This window comes from Notamacropus eugenii, chromosome 1, assembly GCF_028372415.1.
Source record: "Notamacropus eugenii isolate mMacEug1 chromosome 1, mMacEug1.pri_v2, whole genome shotgun sequence".
Lineage (NCBI taxonomy): Eukaryota > Metazoa > Chordata > Mammalia > Diprotodontia > Macropodidae > Notamacropus > Notamacropus eugenii.
In genome coordinates, this window is record NC_092872.1 from 225,494,875 (window position 1) to 225,509,113 (window position 14,239).

Consider the following 14,239-nt stretch of genomic DNA (forward strand, 5'->3'; position numbering starts at 1 on the left):
GCTACTTGTGTTATAAAAGAAGATGACGAAGAATGTATCACACAGAAAGTAAGTGAAAGTGGCTAATTGTGTGGCAAAGTGGATATTTTGCCCCTGTTTGTCAGTAGAAAAAACAAGTGGCATATATTTCTTTGCCAGAACATTTCTTGGATAAATATCAAACTCTTTTATACCTGTAAGTAAGCCATTTCAAGATAATTTCAATGTTTATAAATGACTCTCTTGAGGGAGGCTTGAAATATCCCCTTAAATTTTCCAAATGGGTTTCATTCCCCATCAAGATAGGGGCAAATTTTTGATGAAAGTTCAAATTTTAGTTCAGCAAAAAGGTATGTTTATAATAGAGTAAGCAAAAACATCTGTCCATATCAAACTCTGAGAAACAACTCAATGTTTTCAGTTTCTTTACTGACAATGGAGCATCCCTTCTCCAATAGCCATAACTAGGGAAATTCAGAGTGCCAAGAGCTCTCCTACTCCTTATAAAGATACAAATGAATTGTATTTATTTAAGAAGAACAATTAGTTAAAATTAGAAGTACCCCTTCCCCCATTTTCCAGTGGTCTAGGCTATGCAACATTCTTCCTCAGTGGCTAACTCTGCTGTCCAAAGATGCCTTCCTCAGCAGTTATCTCAGAGCAACCCTTCATTTTGTCCTCTGAGGTCCCTTTCCAAACTCTCCAGCAACTGAGTTTGTCATAAGAAGTTAGTTTGACCGCCACATTTCATTTTGCTTGTCCAAGGGGCAGGAATGCTCAGGGAAACAATGATAAGTTATGGTTCTGCCTTCTTCAAATCCTTCAAATTTATTTATAAAAGAAAGAAGGACCATTCCTTGTTAATTATGTGGATAGGGCATCCAAGAAAGCTAAAAATTTCCCTGTATAAATTATGCTATAAATATTATAGAGTACTAGTGGATTTTAAAAAGTTAATCTTTCACCAAAGTTCCAAAGATAGGAGATTCTCTAAAATGTTAATTCCCAGGTTACCTCCACTACTCCAAAGAACAATGCTGACAAATTAGAGGCAATTACTTATTACCTGTGTTTATGAATAGGAAATAAACAGAAAGTGACTTGTCCAAGGTTACATAATGAATCAGTATCATAGAAGGGATTTAATTCCATAAATGAGGAATTCTTGTTTAGAAAGCAGTTTTCATTCCTAGCTTGGTAATGTTCTTGGTACACACCTGTGTTCCATTATCACTTTTCACTGGAGAGTTTGTACTCTCAGATTGGACTAAAATCAACTTCCTAATAGAGGTCTTTATTTCACATTGAGAGTTTGGGGAAAATATTGTTCTGGATCGTTAACTGTCACAGTTTGCTTAAACTGGGACTATTTTTATAGCCATTTATCAGTTACTACAGTGTTTAAATAATTAAGTCTAAATATGTGAAATACTGTTGCCAAACCAAATCAAAGTTCAATGTACTGATTGTAAGGAGATACTCAATCAGCTGTGAAAATGTGGAGAATGATACCAACATTTGGTTAATTTTGTTACCTCCCATCATCTTGTGTTTGTCCAAATACCAATTTTAATAAAAAGGACAGGTATTAGAATTCAGATGATTGTTTTATTACTAGCTAGGCAAATGGTTTTAACTCTAAGGGTTGAAAGTAAAATTTGCATGAATCTGTAACAAATATTTTATTTGGAGAGAGTGATAATTACTATATGTCTAATCAGATTTGAATTTTGCTCTTTAAGGGAAATAGTTTGGCTCTATGCTTTTAAATACTGTTCTCTTAATCAAAATGTTTTGCATATTTTTTTAATTTAAGAATCATAATTATGCTTCAGTAACCAGAGTTATAAAAAAATCTAATTACTGAATTTTTGAATATCTAACATCTCAGGTCTAATCATGGATTGTAATACCATTCTCATGGGGAAAAAATAGGACCTTTAAGAAAAATATGTTCATTTAAGTATAAAGATATATTAAACATATGCAATTATGATTCAGATGTCTTCTATCCCACTATTTATAAAAAAGGAAGATGTTATTGTGATCTGTTCATAAAAGATTGTTAAGCATTTTGTCAATTCTTTTCCCTGATCCAGAAATTAAAACTTTGACAATTTATGGCAAAACTGAATAATATACAAGGGTTTTAGTTTTCTAATTTAATGAATTTTGAAAAATGAGTAAGCTTCTGACTTTTCCAGGCCAATTCCTTCTTGAGGGAGAATCATTGGTCAGGGAAACGTTCACCAACAGAGAGATGACAGGTAGGAGGGAGCCAACATCCAGCAGCTGAGAGATAAAACAAACCAATGTGGACAAAGGCTGTAGACAAAGGCCAATATTTTTGGCAAAGCTGGAGGATCTAACAAATAAGGAAAGTATGATCCCAGCTTGGGGCAGGAAATGCAGGTATGATTTGGCTATAGAATAAGAGGTATAAGCCAAGACTGCAGCAACAATGAAACAGAAAATTGGTAGCAGGGTTTATTTGGAGGAGTGTCCAAATACTAAGAACTGAGAAAACTAGAAAACCAGTTCTCCTATCAGTAAATTGAAAATTGATACTATATCAAAAAGCAAAATTTCAAGGATTTCTAAGGAGCTTATCATTTGTATCATTCAAAGTGCCCCTTGCCCCCCCATCAAGGTACCTTTAGTGGTGGCCTCTGTAGTTCTCTCTACTATCTGTTTCAATAGGTTATTGTGGTTAGTGTGCTCAAGTATGAACAAAGAGTTCCACTTTTGGTCAAGCAGAGACAGTACCAATAACTTCCTACCTTAATCATGTTTAAAGAGATGACCTTAGTCTGAAAAATATAAATAACAGTGATAATACTCAGAAAGGTAGATGTTGACAAAATTCTGTATTTTGAAAGTGAATTATCCCTTGGAGAGTTTTTTTGCTAAAGTTGATAATTGTCTTACTATACCATAATTTGTTCTTCTTAAATGTTTATATAAATATCTCCATTTGAAATTCCAACCATTCAGACCTCTATATCAATTTGGTAGGTGTGTATTAAGATGAGCAAGAGAATCACAGAAATAAAATCACTAAATCCTTTCTAGCCTCAGAAAGCTTAAACTTCAAAAATGAGGAATGTTATGGGATATAACACTGAATCAAGTAGAATTGTACCAAAGCAATTATCAAAGTGTTGTGTCAGCAGTCAACTCCAGAGTGATACTTAGTAAAAAATAATAGGATTCATACTTTCTAGACTCTTTTGTTGTTTCACTATAGTGCCTTTAACCTTGGCAAACTACTTTAGAGTTGATTGGTAGATTATCTTCTCTTTGTTCACATTGCTGTGAATGAGAAAAGGAATGGATTCAGCCCACATCTAGAGGTCTTAATATCTTGAAATACTCAAGTAATAGGAAATTATTTTCAACTCAATGTCCCATTCATTGCAAAAAAGTTTTCTTATAGTAAAAAAATATTCTTTATTTGATCTTATGAATGACGTTCCCCTTTTGTACTAAAAGAAAATCATTGAAATGAAAAACATAAAGACAATATTGCAGTAAGTCACGTCACTACATCTATATAGAGTTAGAGTGGATGAAAAATGATATATACACATAATACATAATAATAAGGACTATATTAGTCATCAAAGTGTGTAATAACAACAGGGTGAAGTTCCGTACAATAAGAGAGAAGGATATTTTGGAGCAGCTAGGGAAGACCTTGAGTTCAAATGCAACCTCAGATGCTTGACAATCACTAACTGTGTGACCCTTGGTAAGTAACTTTACCCCAGTTGTCTCTGAGAGAGAGATATTATATGAAAAGAATGGAATGATGAGAATGTTCAGTCTGAACTACCCACTTCCCAATTGTTTCTCATAATATTTATTTTTCTGATTCACTGCTACAATTATATCACTTTTATATGCTACACATACATGCAAACATAATACAAAATGATATAATACATGACACAATTACTGCTTACATATCCTGAATCCCTTTGGCTTTCTAGTGAAGCTTACAGTCTCCTCAGAATACTATTTTTAAATGCATAAGATATTTAATGTTATAAAGAAAACCAGTTATTGATATGTAATTATAAAAGTATTAAAAAAAAAAAACAATTCTCTGGACCCCAACTTGAGAATGGCTACAGAACCTCTTTATATTCTAAATGAATAGACTGTGAGCCTCAAAAGACTGTGTGACTTGTCCAACTGAGTGGCAAAATTCAATGATCTTTCCAACTGCACCCATATTCCTGTACACACTACACTTCATTCTTTGTTTCACGTGACTTAAAATATGATTAATTACCTTTCCGTTAAAAAAAAAAATCACTACCTTCTATGATAAGTTATTCTTGTATCCTGCCTCAATATCCTAAGGGTTTAATTACTCATGTATAAAATACCAGATTGCTTTTTTAAGAGAATCACTTTAACCTTTGCTGCAAAAATCATTATAAACTGTTTGATCAGAATACGACAGACAATTGGAAATCTGTTAAAATTATTTGGGGTGTATGAAACTTACAGTTATTTAGTAGCTTTTTCTCCCCATAAAGACACATTTAATGATAGACATTACTGTGATAGGGAAATTACCCTCACATATTTTTAGGGCTGTTTTGTTACACAATCACTAATTGAGTGATTTCTCTACTTGTGTAGGCTTTTTAAATGATGAGGATTCAGATATTATCAATCCCATGCTCAGCTTGTGATTATTTTTTAAGATAGTTTTTTTAAAATTTTAATTAATTTATTTTTAGTTTTCAACATTCATTTCTATGTGATTTTGGGTTCTAAATTTTCCCCCCTCCCTCCCCTCTCAGTAAATGTTTCTTTTTTATTGTATTTATTTATTTATTGTTAGATTTCAACACTCATTTCCACAAAATTTTGAGTTCCAATTTTTCTCCCCATTTCTCCCCTCCCCCCACTCACAATACTTTGCATTCTGATTACCCCTTCCCTCAATGTACCCTCCCTTCCCTTATCCCCATCTTCTCTCTTTTCTTATAGGGCAAGGTAAATTTCTATATCCCATTACTTGCATTTCTTATCCCTCAGTTGTATGCAAAAATAATTCTCAACATTTGTTTCTAATACTTTGAATTTCAACTTCTTTCCCTCCCTTCCTACCCATCCCCACTGAGAAGGCAAGCAATGCAATACAGGCTATATATGTGTCTTTTTGCAAAACACTTCCATAATAATCATGTTATGTAATACTAACTATATTGCCCTCTATTTTAACGTCTCCCCTTTTATATTCTCTCATTTGACCTTGTCCCTTCCCAAAAGTGTTTACTTCTAGCTATTCCCTTCTCCCATTTGCCCTCCCTGCTATCATTCCCCTTACTCCACTTGTCCCTTCCTCCCCTATTTTCCTGTAGTGTAAGATGAATTTTCATACCAAATTTAGTAAGCATGTTATTTTCTCCTTAAGCCATATGTGAAGTGTAAGCTTCACTTTTCCCCTCTCACCTTCTCCCTTTTCTTCTCCATTGAACAAGATTTTTCTTATCTCTTTTATGAGTTAGAGCCCACCCCATTCCATTTCTCCATTTCTCCTCCCAGTATTTTCCTCCTTCACCCCTTAATTTTTATTTTTTTTAATGAATATCATCTCTTCTGACTCAACTCAAACTATACTCTTGGTCTATATGTGTGTGTGTGCGTGTGCGTGTGCTGATTATTTTTTTGATACCTCACACCATAGTTCAAGAGAACAAGACTTTGTGGTTTAAGAGAGTCACTATATCTAATATATAGTGCCCTTCTCTGCTCACCTAGTCAGTTTAGAGATGTGGGCACCATGAGAATTTATCTAATTAGAATCCTAATTCAAACAACATAGTCGTTATATTCAGCATTACTTCCTGAAAATCTGTATTACAGTGAACCTTAATCATGAGTATGACAGAAGTGAGGAAACCATACAAACATGGACTACTTGTATATAATCTTTTTATTTGAAATGAAAAAACAGATGTCAAGTCCATGGAATAAAATGAAACACTTACAGATATAACTACTGTACAGAATATGCATGTGGGTAGGAGCAAGATCTTAACCCTTTCCATCATATATGGAATAGAATTATTGAATAGTATTGAGTTATTCCCGAGTCTCAGCTAGATGGGGAGACTAAAAACTCAGAGTATTTTCACCATTCCCTCATAATGTGAGCAAAAATAATATGTAGCACTTAAATAATGCTTTAATGTATGCAAAGTGCTCTTCAAATATTTTATCATTTTATCATTATAATAACGCAGAGAAAAAGGGTTATTAATGTCTCCATTTTAAAGATGAAGAAATTGAGGCAGGCAGAGATCAAGTTACTTGCCAAGAGTGGTCTAATATGATTGGTTTGCAAACATCAGTGGGAGTTTTGCCTAGCTGAATCAATTCAGGAGGGAATCATTGCCTAACCTTGTTGACTCTCCTCTTGCTATAGCTAAATTTTCACTTTGTTGATTGTTGAATAACCTGCTAGTATCATTTTGTTCTAGAATCAAATCTAAACTAGTAGGGTCCCAAAAAGAGCAGAATCCAAGAATCTCTAAGAACTAAGCAAACCCTCTGTTCCCCAACAAAGTTCAAAAGCTTTGACTTAGTTTCTGTCACTTAGAGTTACAGGTATTCCTAAATAATGAATTTATGAAACATCACCCAAATTTCCCCATTCCTAGTGTATGTTTCCCCAGTGACTTTCCCACTCACACACTCCTGAAAGATCACCATGAAGTTACTTGAAGAACCCAGTATCCAGACTATTCCACTCTGTCTACATCTTCCTTAGAGGCAACCATAAGTAAAAAAGGTTTCCTCCTTTGTCCTCTCTTTCTACATACCAGTAATTCCCCTCTGGCCATGCCTCTATCCTCTTCCATGTGAGGCTCCTTATCCTGTGAACCACAACTGGCTAGCCAGTTGTGTATCTTGGCACTAGTTTTATTCTGGGAAGATAGCTGTAGGGCCAAAGTGGGATCTTTTTGATTTGATGGTCCCTTTTCTTTGATTTATTCTCTATTTTTTCTCTCCCAAGTTGCATGTGCTATCTATGCCTATATGTCTACAATTTTTATACCTATAACACCAATTTCTTAAACTTACATGCACACATGCACACATACACACACACACACACACACACATACACACCCCAGAACAATCCTCACTCCTTTGTTCATTGATTTTTGTTTCCCTTCCCAGTCTGTTTTTCTTTTTATTGTCAGGGTAAACCTGAAACATAGGATTCATAATTCATCAGGTGCAAAGTAATTATAACTCCCATTCACATTTGTTTTTCAAGTTGTGATAAAACTTTAAAACAAAGCCTCTCTTAAAACATCTACAAGAGGCAGAACCAACAGTAAGTAAGAAGTAAAGATAGGGACTTCCCTAAAATCTGCCAAATTTCCCTCCAAACAACTTTAAAATAATACTACGAAACAAATTCTAGAGCAGCAGAACCCAGAAAAGGATAGAGTAAATAATTTTTCCAGTCCAAGACAATTTGGAAGGTCAGCAGGAAAGGTCTGTTGAACTGGTGAGAGTGGAGCACAATCTAGGACAGGTTGTGATAGGCAAGCAAGCAGCAGGTTTTGGGGGGTGACTGAGTCAGCCTGTGAAGTAATCAGCCCAAAGACAGTAAGGGGAATGAAAGCTGGTCAGTAGGATATTACAAAGAACACTTTTCTGGCATTAAGTACAAGACTGTGCTTCATTGCCCATAAGGAGGTCCAGGTCATAGTCCCAGAGTGAAGAGGAGAACTAGCAAGTGTGAAGGCCCTAGTTAAAAGTACAAGGTCAAAAAAAAAAAATTAATGTGCTAGCTCATAGACCAGAATACAGGTCAGGAGAAGAATGACTATATCTCTTTTTAGATCATAATACCTCGGAATAATTAAAAACATACAAACCCACAAAACTAGGTCTGAAAATAGCTACACAGAAATCCTGAAGCTTGGGACAGTGCCTCCTCAAAGCCAAAAGCAGAAAAGAAACTTTAACATAATATTAAAAGCCAAGCAATAAACTAAAATGAGCAAAAATATATAATCTGCCATAGAAATTTTTTAACTTATTAATTTATTTATTTAATTTAAATTTTCAACAATCATTTCAACAAAATTTTGAGTTCCAAATTTTCTGCCCTTTTCTCCCTTCCCCCACCCCAAAATGCCGAGCATTCTGATTACCCATTCCACCAATCTGGTCTCCTAAAATCCCTCCCTTCCCTTATGCCCATCTTTTCTTTTGTCTTGTAGGACAAGACAGATTTCTATACCCCATTACCTGTATTTCTTATTTCTCAGTTGTATGCAGGAACAATACTCAACATCTGTTCCTAAAACTTTGAGTTCTGACTTCTCTTCCTTCCTCCCTTCCCACCCATCCCCACTGAGAAGGCAAGCAAGTCAATATAGGCTATGCATCTGTAATTTTGCAAATGACTTCCGTAATAGTCATGTTGTATAAGACCAACTATATTTCCCTTCATCCTATCCTGTCCCTTATTTCTTCTATTCTCTCTTTTTTGCCTTGTCCCTCCCCAAGGGTGTTTACTTCTAATTGCTCCCTCATCCCATTTGCCCTTCCTTCCATCATTCTCCCCACCCTGCTTCTCCCTTTCCCCCTTACTTTTCTGTACAGTAAGATAGGTTTTCATACCAAATTGAGCATGAATGTTATTCCTTCCTGGAGCCAAATGTGATGAGAGTAAGCTTCATTTTCTCCCTCTCACCTCTCCCCTTTTTCCTTCCATTGAAAAGACTTTTTCTTGCCTCTTTTATGAGAGATAATTTACCACATTCCATTTCTCCATTTCTCCTCCCAATATGTTCCTCTCTCACACCTTAATTTTATTTCTTTAGATATGATCCCTTCCTATTCAATTCAACCTGTGCTATCTCTCTCTCTCTCTCTCTCTCTCTCTCTCTCTCTCTCACTATATATATATATATATATATATATATATATATATATATATATATGTGTGTGTGTGTGTGTGTGTCTGTGTCTGTGTGTCTGTGTGTCTGTGTGTGTCTGTGTGTGTACGTGTGTATGTGTGTGTGAGTGTATAATCCCACCAACTACCCAGAAACTGAGAAAAGCTTCAAGAGTTACAAATGTTATCTTTCCATGTAGGAATGTAAAGAGTTCAACTTCAGTAAATCCCTTATGATTTCTCTTTCCTGTTTACCTTTCCATGCTTCTCTTGATTCTTGTGTTTGAAAGTCAAATTTACTTTTCAGCTCTGTTCTTTTCATCAAGAATGTTTGAAAGTAGAGTTCCCTGGTCAAGGAGAAAATATTGGAAGCAGTTAGAAAGAAACAATTCAGGTATTGTGGAAGTACAATCAGGATAACAGAAGTTCTAGCAGCATCTACATTAAGGAATCAAAAGGCTTGGAATATGGTATTCCAGAAGTCAAAGGAACTAGGATTAAAAGCAAGAATCACCTACCCAACAAAACCGGGTATAGTATTTCAGGGGAAAAATGATCTTTCAATGAAATAGAGGACTTTCAAGCACTCTTTTTTAATATATATTTAAATTTATTTATTTAAGTTTTCAACATTCATTTCCACAAAATTTTGGGTTGCAAATTTTCTTCCCATTTCTCCCCTCCCCCCACCCCAAAATGCCAAGCATTCTAATTACCCCTATCACCAATCTGTCCTCCCTTCTAACATTCCTCCCTTCCCTTATCCCCATCTTCTGTTTTGTCCTGAAGGGCAAGATAAATTTCTATACCCCATTACCTGTACTTCTTATGTCCTAGGTTGCAAGAACAATACTCAACAGCTATTCTTAAAACTTTGAGTTTCAGATTCTCTTCATCCCTCCCTCCTCACCCATTACCTTTGGGAAGGCAAGCAATTCAATATAAGCCATATTTGTGTAGTTTTGCAGATGATTTCCATAACAGTCATGTTGTGTAATACTAACTATATTTCCTTCCATCCTATCCTGTCCCCCGTTTCTTCTATTCTCTCTTTTGATCGTATCCCTCACCAAGAGTGCTCCCTCCTCCCATTGTCCTCCCTTCCATTATCCCCCCCACCCTGCTTATCCCCTTCTAACCCCAATATCCTGTATTGTAAGATGGGTTTTCATACTAAAATGAGTGTGTGTTTTATTCCTTCCTTTAATCAAATGTGATGAGAGTAAGCTTCATGTTTTTTCTCTCACCTCCTCCCTTTTTCCTTCCACTGAAAAATCTTTTATTTGCCTATTTTATGAGAGATAATTTGCTCCATTCCATTTCTCCCTTTCTCCTCCCAATATATTTCTCTCTCACTGCTTAATTTCATTATTTTAAGATATGATCCCATCCAATTCAATTCAACCTGTACTCTCTGTGTCTGTGTCTCTCTGCCTTTCTCTCTGTCTCTGTCTCTGTCTCTGTCTCTGTCTCTGTCTCTCTCTCTCTCTCTCTCTCTGTGTGTGTGTGTGTGTGTGTGTGTGTGTGTGTGTAATCCCACCAACTACCCAGTCACTAAAAAAGGTTTCAAGAGTTACAAATATTGTCTTTCCCTGTAGGAATGTAAGTAGTTCAACTTTAGTAAGTCCCTTGTGACTTCTCTTTGCTGTTTACCTTTTCATGCTTCACTTGATTCTTGTGCTTGAAAGTCAAATTTTCTTTTCAGCTCTGGCCTTTTCATCAGGAATGCTTGAAAGTCCTCTCTTTCACTGAAAGACCATTTTTTCCCCTGAAGTATTATATTCAGTTTTGCTGGGTAGGTGATTCTTGGTTTTAGTCCTAGTTCCTTTGACTTCTGGAATATCATATTCCATGCCCTTCGATCCCTTAATGTGGAAGCTGCTAGATCTTGTGTTATCCTGATTGTGCTTCCACAATACTTGAATTGTTTCTCTTTAGCTGTTTGCGATATTTTCCCCCTGACCAGGGAACTCTGGAATTTGTCCACAATGTTCCTAGGAGTTTCTCTTTTTGGATCTCTTTCAGGAGGTGATAGGTGGTTTCTTTCAATATTTATTTTGTCCCCTCGTTCTAGAATATGAGGGCAGTTTGCCTTGATAATTTAATGAAAGATGGTGTCTAGGCTCTTTTTTTGAACAAGGTTTTTAGTCCCATAATTTTTAAATTGTCTCTTCTGGATCTATTTTCCAGGTCAGTTGTTTTTCCAGTGAGATATTTCACATCATCTTCCATTTTTTCATTCTTTTGGTTTTCCTTTGTGATATCTTGGTTTCTCATAAAGTCATTAGAATCCATCTGTTCAGTTCTAATTTTTAAAGAACTATTTTCTTCAGTGAGCTTTTGAAACTCCTTTTCCATTTGACTAATTCTGCTTTTTAAAGCATTCTTCTCCTCATTGGCTTTTTGAACCTCTTTTGTCAATTGAGTTAGCCTATTTTTCAAGGTGTTATTTTCTTCAGCATTTTTTGGGTCTACTTTAGTAAGGTGTTGATCCACTTTTCATGCTTTTCTTGCATCTCTCTCATTTCTCTTCCCAGTTTTTCCTCCATCTCTCTTACTTGATTTTCAAAATCCTTTTTGACTCTTCCATGGCCTGAGCCCATTGAATATTTATTTTGGATGTTTGGGACACAGAAGCCTTGATTTTTATGTCTTTCCCTGATGGTAAGCATTGTTCTTCCTCATCCAAAAGGATGGGTAAAGAGATCTGTTCACCAAGAAGTAACCTTCTATAGTCTTATTATTTTCCCCTTTTTTGGGCATTTTTCCCAACCAGTTACTTGACTTTTATGTCAAGGTCCTATGTCCCTTTTTGGGTCCTTTCTCAAGAGCAGGGTATACTCTGGGAATCTGTAAGATCTCAGTTCCCCCAAGGTGGCACAATCAAGCGTGTACTGGTCTGTGGGGATTGAGGGATTTTTGTGCCCGCAATCTTAGCAGTTACCCCTCCATAGCCACCTGGCCTCCAGTTCCACCAAGTCAGCACTGGGGGTTGATTTTCAGATAAGCTGGATGGGCAGGGCCTCCATTCAGTGTGGTATAAAGATCAACTCCCCCTGGGCCTCCACACAGGGCTGAGGCAAGACTCAGCTCTTCAATGCCCTCAGGGGTTTTTATGCTCTAATAATGGTCTGCCTGCTTGTGTGGCCGCCTGCCTATGCGGTCTCTGTGGCAGCTACCTAAGGCCAGAGCTATGGAAGGACCTTCTCCCTTCCTGGCCAGCTGAGAAAACCCCGTCACTGACCTTTGACACCTGTGGGTTGAAGGATCTTCAAACCTGCTACTGCTAGGACTGGGGATTCCACAACTAGAGATTCTGCTCCCAAGGGCTGTTCACTAGCCTCGCTGCCCATCCAGGACTGGGCTGGACTCCACACCACATCCAGTGCAACAGACATTTCCTGTGGGCCTTTCAGGACACCCTGGGCTGAAAGTCTGCTCCATTCTGCTGTTGTCCACTTGTGCTGCTCCTAAATTTGTTGAGAGCCCCTCTCTACAGGTATTTTATGGGCTGTGTGGGGAGACCCTGCATATGTGTGTCTTTCCGCTCCGTCATCTTGGCTCTACCCCCCACTTTCAAGCATTCTTTTTATTTTTTTAATTTATTTATTTAACTTTTAACATTCATTTTCACAAAACTTTGGGTTCCAAATTTTCTCCCCATTTGTCCCCTCTATTTCATTGAAAGATCATTTTTTTCCCCTGAAGTATTATACTCAGTTTTGCTGGGTAGGTGATTCTTGGTTTTAGTCTTAGTTCCTTTGACTTCTGGAATATCATATTCCACGCCCTTCGATCCCTTAATGTAGAAGCTGTTAGATCTTGTGTTATCTTGATTGTACTTCCACAATACCTGAATTGTTTCTTTCTAGCTGCTTGCAATATTTTCTTCTTTGCCTGTTAACTCTGGAATTTGGCTACAATATTCCTAGGAGCTTCTCTTTTTGCATCTCTTTCATTAGTTTATAGTTGTATTCTTTTAATATTTGTTTTGCCCTCTGATTCTAGAATATCAAGGCTGTTTTCCTTGATAATTTCACGAAAGATGATGTCTAGGCTCTTTTTTGATCATGTTTTTCAGGTAGTCTCATAAGTTTTAAATTGTCTCTCCTGAATCTGTTTTCCAGGTCACTTGTTTTCCAATGACATATTTCATTATCTGCCATTTTTTCATTCTTTTGGTTTTGTTTTGTAATTTCTTGGTTTCTCATAAAGTCATTAGCTTCCATCTGTTCCATTCTAATTTTTAAAGTATTATTTTCTTCAGTAAGCTTTTGAAATTCCTTTTCCATTTGGTTAATTCTGCTTTTTAAAACATTCTTTTCCTCATTGGCTTTTTGAATCTCTTTTGCCAATTCAGTTAGCCTATTTTTAAAGATGTTATTTTCTTTAGCATTTTTGGTGGTCTCATTTAACAAGCTGTTGACTGCTTTTCATGCTTTTCTTTCATCTCTCTCATTTCTCTTCTCAAATTTTCCTTCACCTCTGTTATTTAATTTTCAAAATCCTTTTTGAGCTCTTCCATGGCCTGAGCCTATTGAATATTTATTTTTGATGTTTGGGATACAGAAGTCTTGACTTTTATGTCTTTCCCTGGTGGTAAGCATTGTTCTTCCTCATCCGAAAGGTTGGGAGAATATACATGTTCAACAAGAAAGTAACCTCCTATAGTCTTATTTTTTCCCCTTTTTTGGGCATTTTCCAAACCAGTTACTTGACTTTTGAATTCATTTTCAAGTGTTGGGTATACTCTTCAAGATCTCACTTCCTCCAAGGTGGCACAATGAAGCCTGCACACTGATCTAGGAGCAACCAGAAACTTTTGTTTCAAGAATCTGTGAGTAGTAGAATTTCCTCTCCACAACAGCTTCACCTCCAGTTCTGCATGCCATCACTCAGGGCTGAGATTCAGATCAGCTGCTCCATTCCCCCAGGGGCTTTACTATGAGGCCTCCAACAATGGATGTTGGCTGCTGCCTTCCCTGGGAGCTGCTGCTGCAAGCTGAGGCCTCTGCTGCCACCACTTGAGGTTGAAGCTATAGAGGGGACCCTGTTCCCTTGTCAGGCAGCTGTAAAAGCCCTCTCACTGACATTTGGCGCCTGTGGGTTGAGGGATTGGCAAACTGCTGCTGCTGCCTCTGGGGATTCCACCCTCCAGGCCTGCATGGGTCCTCCTCCCTGCCCATGTGGTCAAGGCTGGCTTGGGCTCCATTCTGCATACATGCAGACAGACACCACATATGGTGCAACAGACTTTACCCTTTGGTCTTCTGCTCACCTTGGGCTGTACATCTCCTTAACTCCATCTTTCTGTGG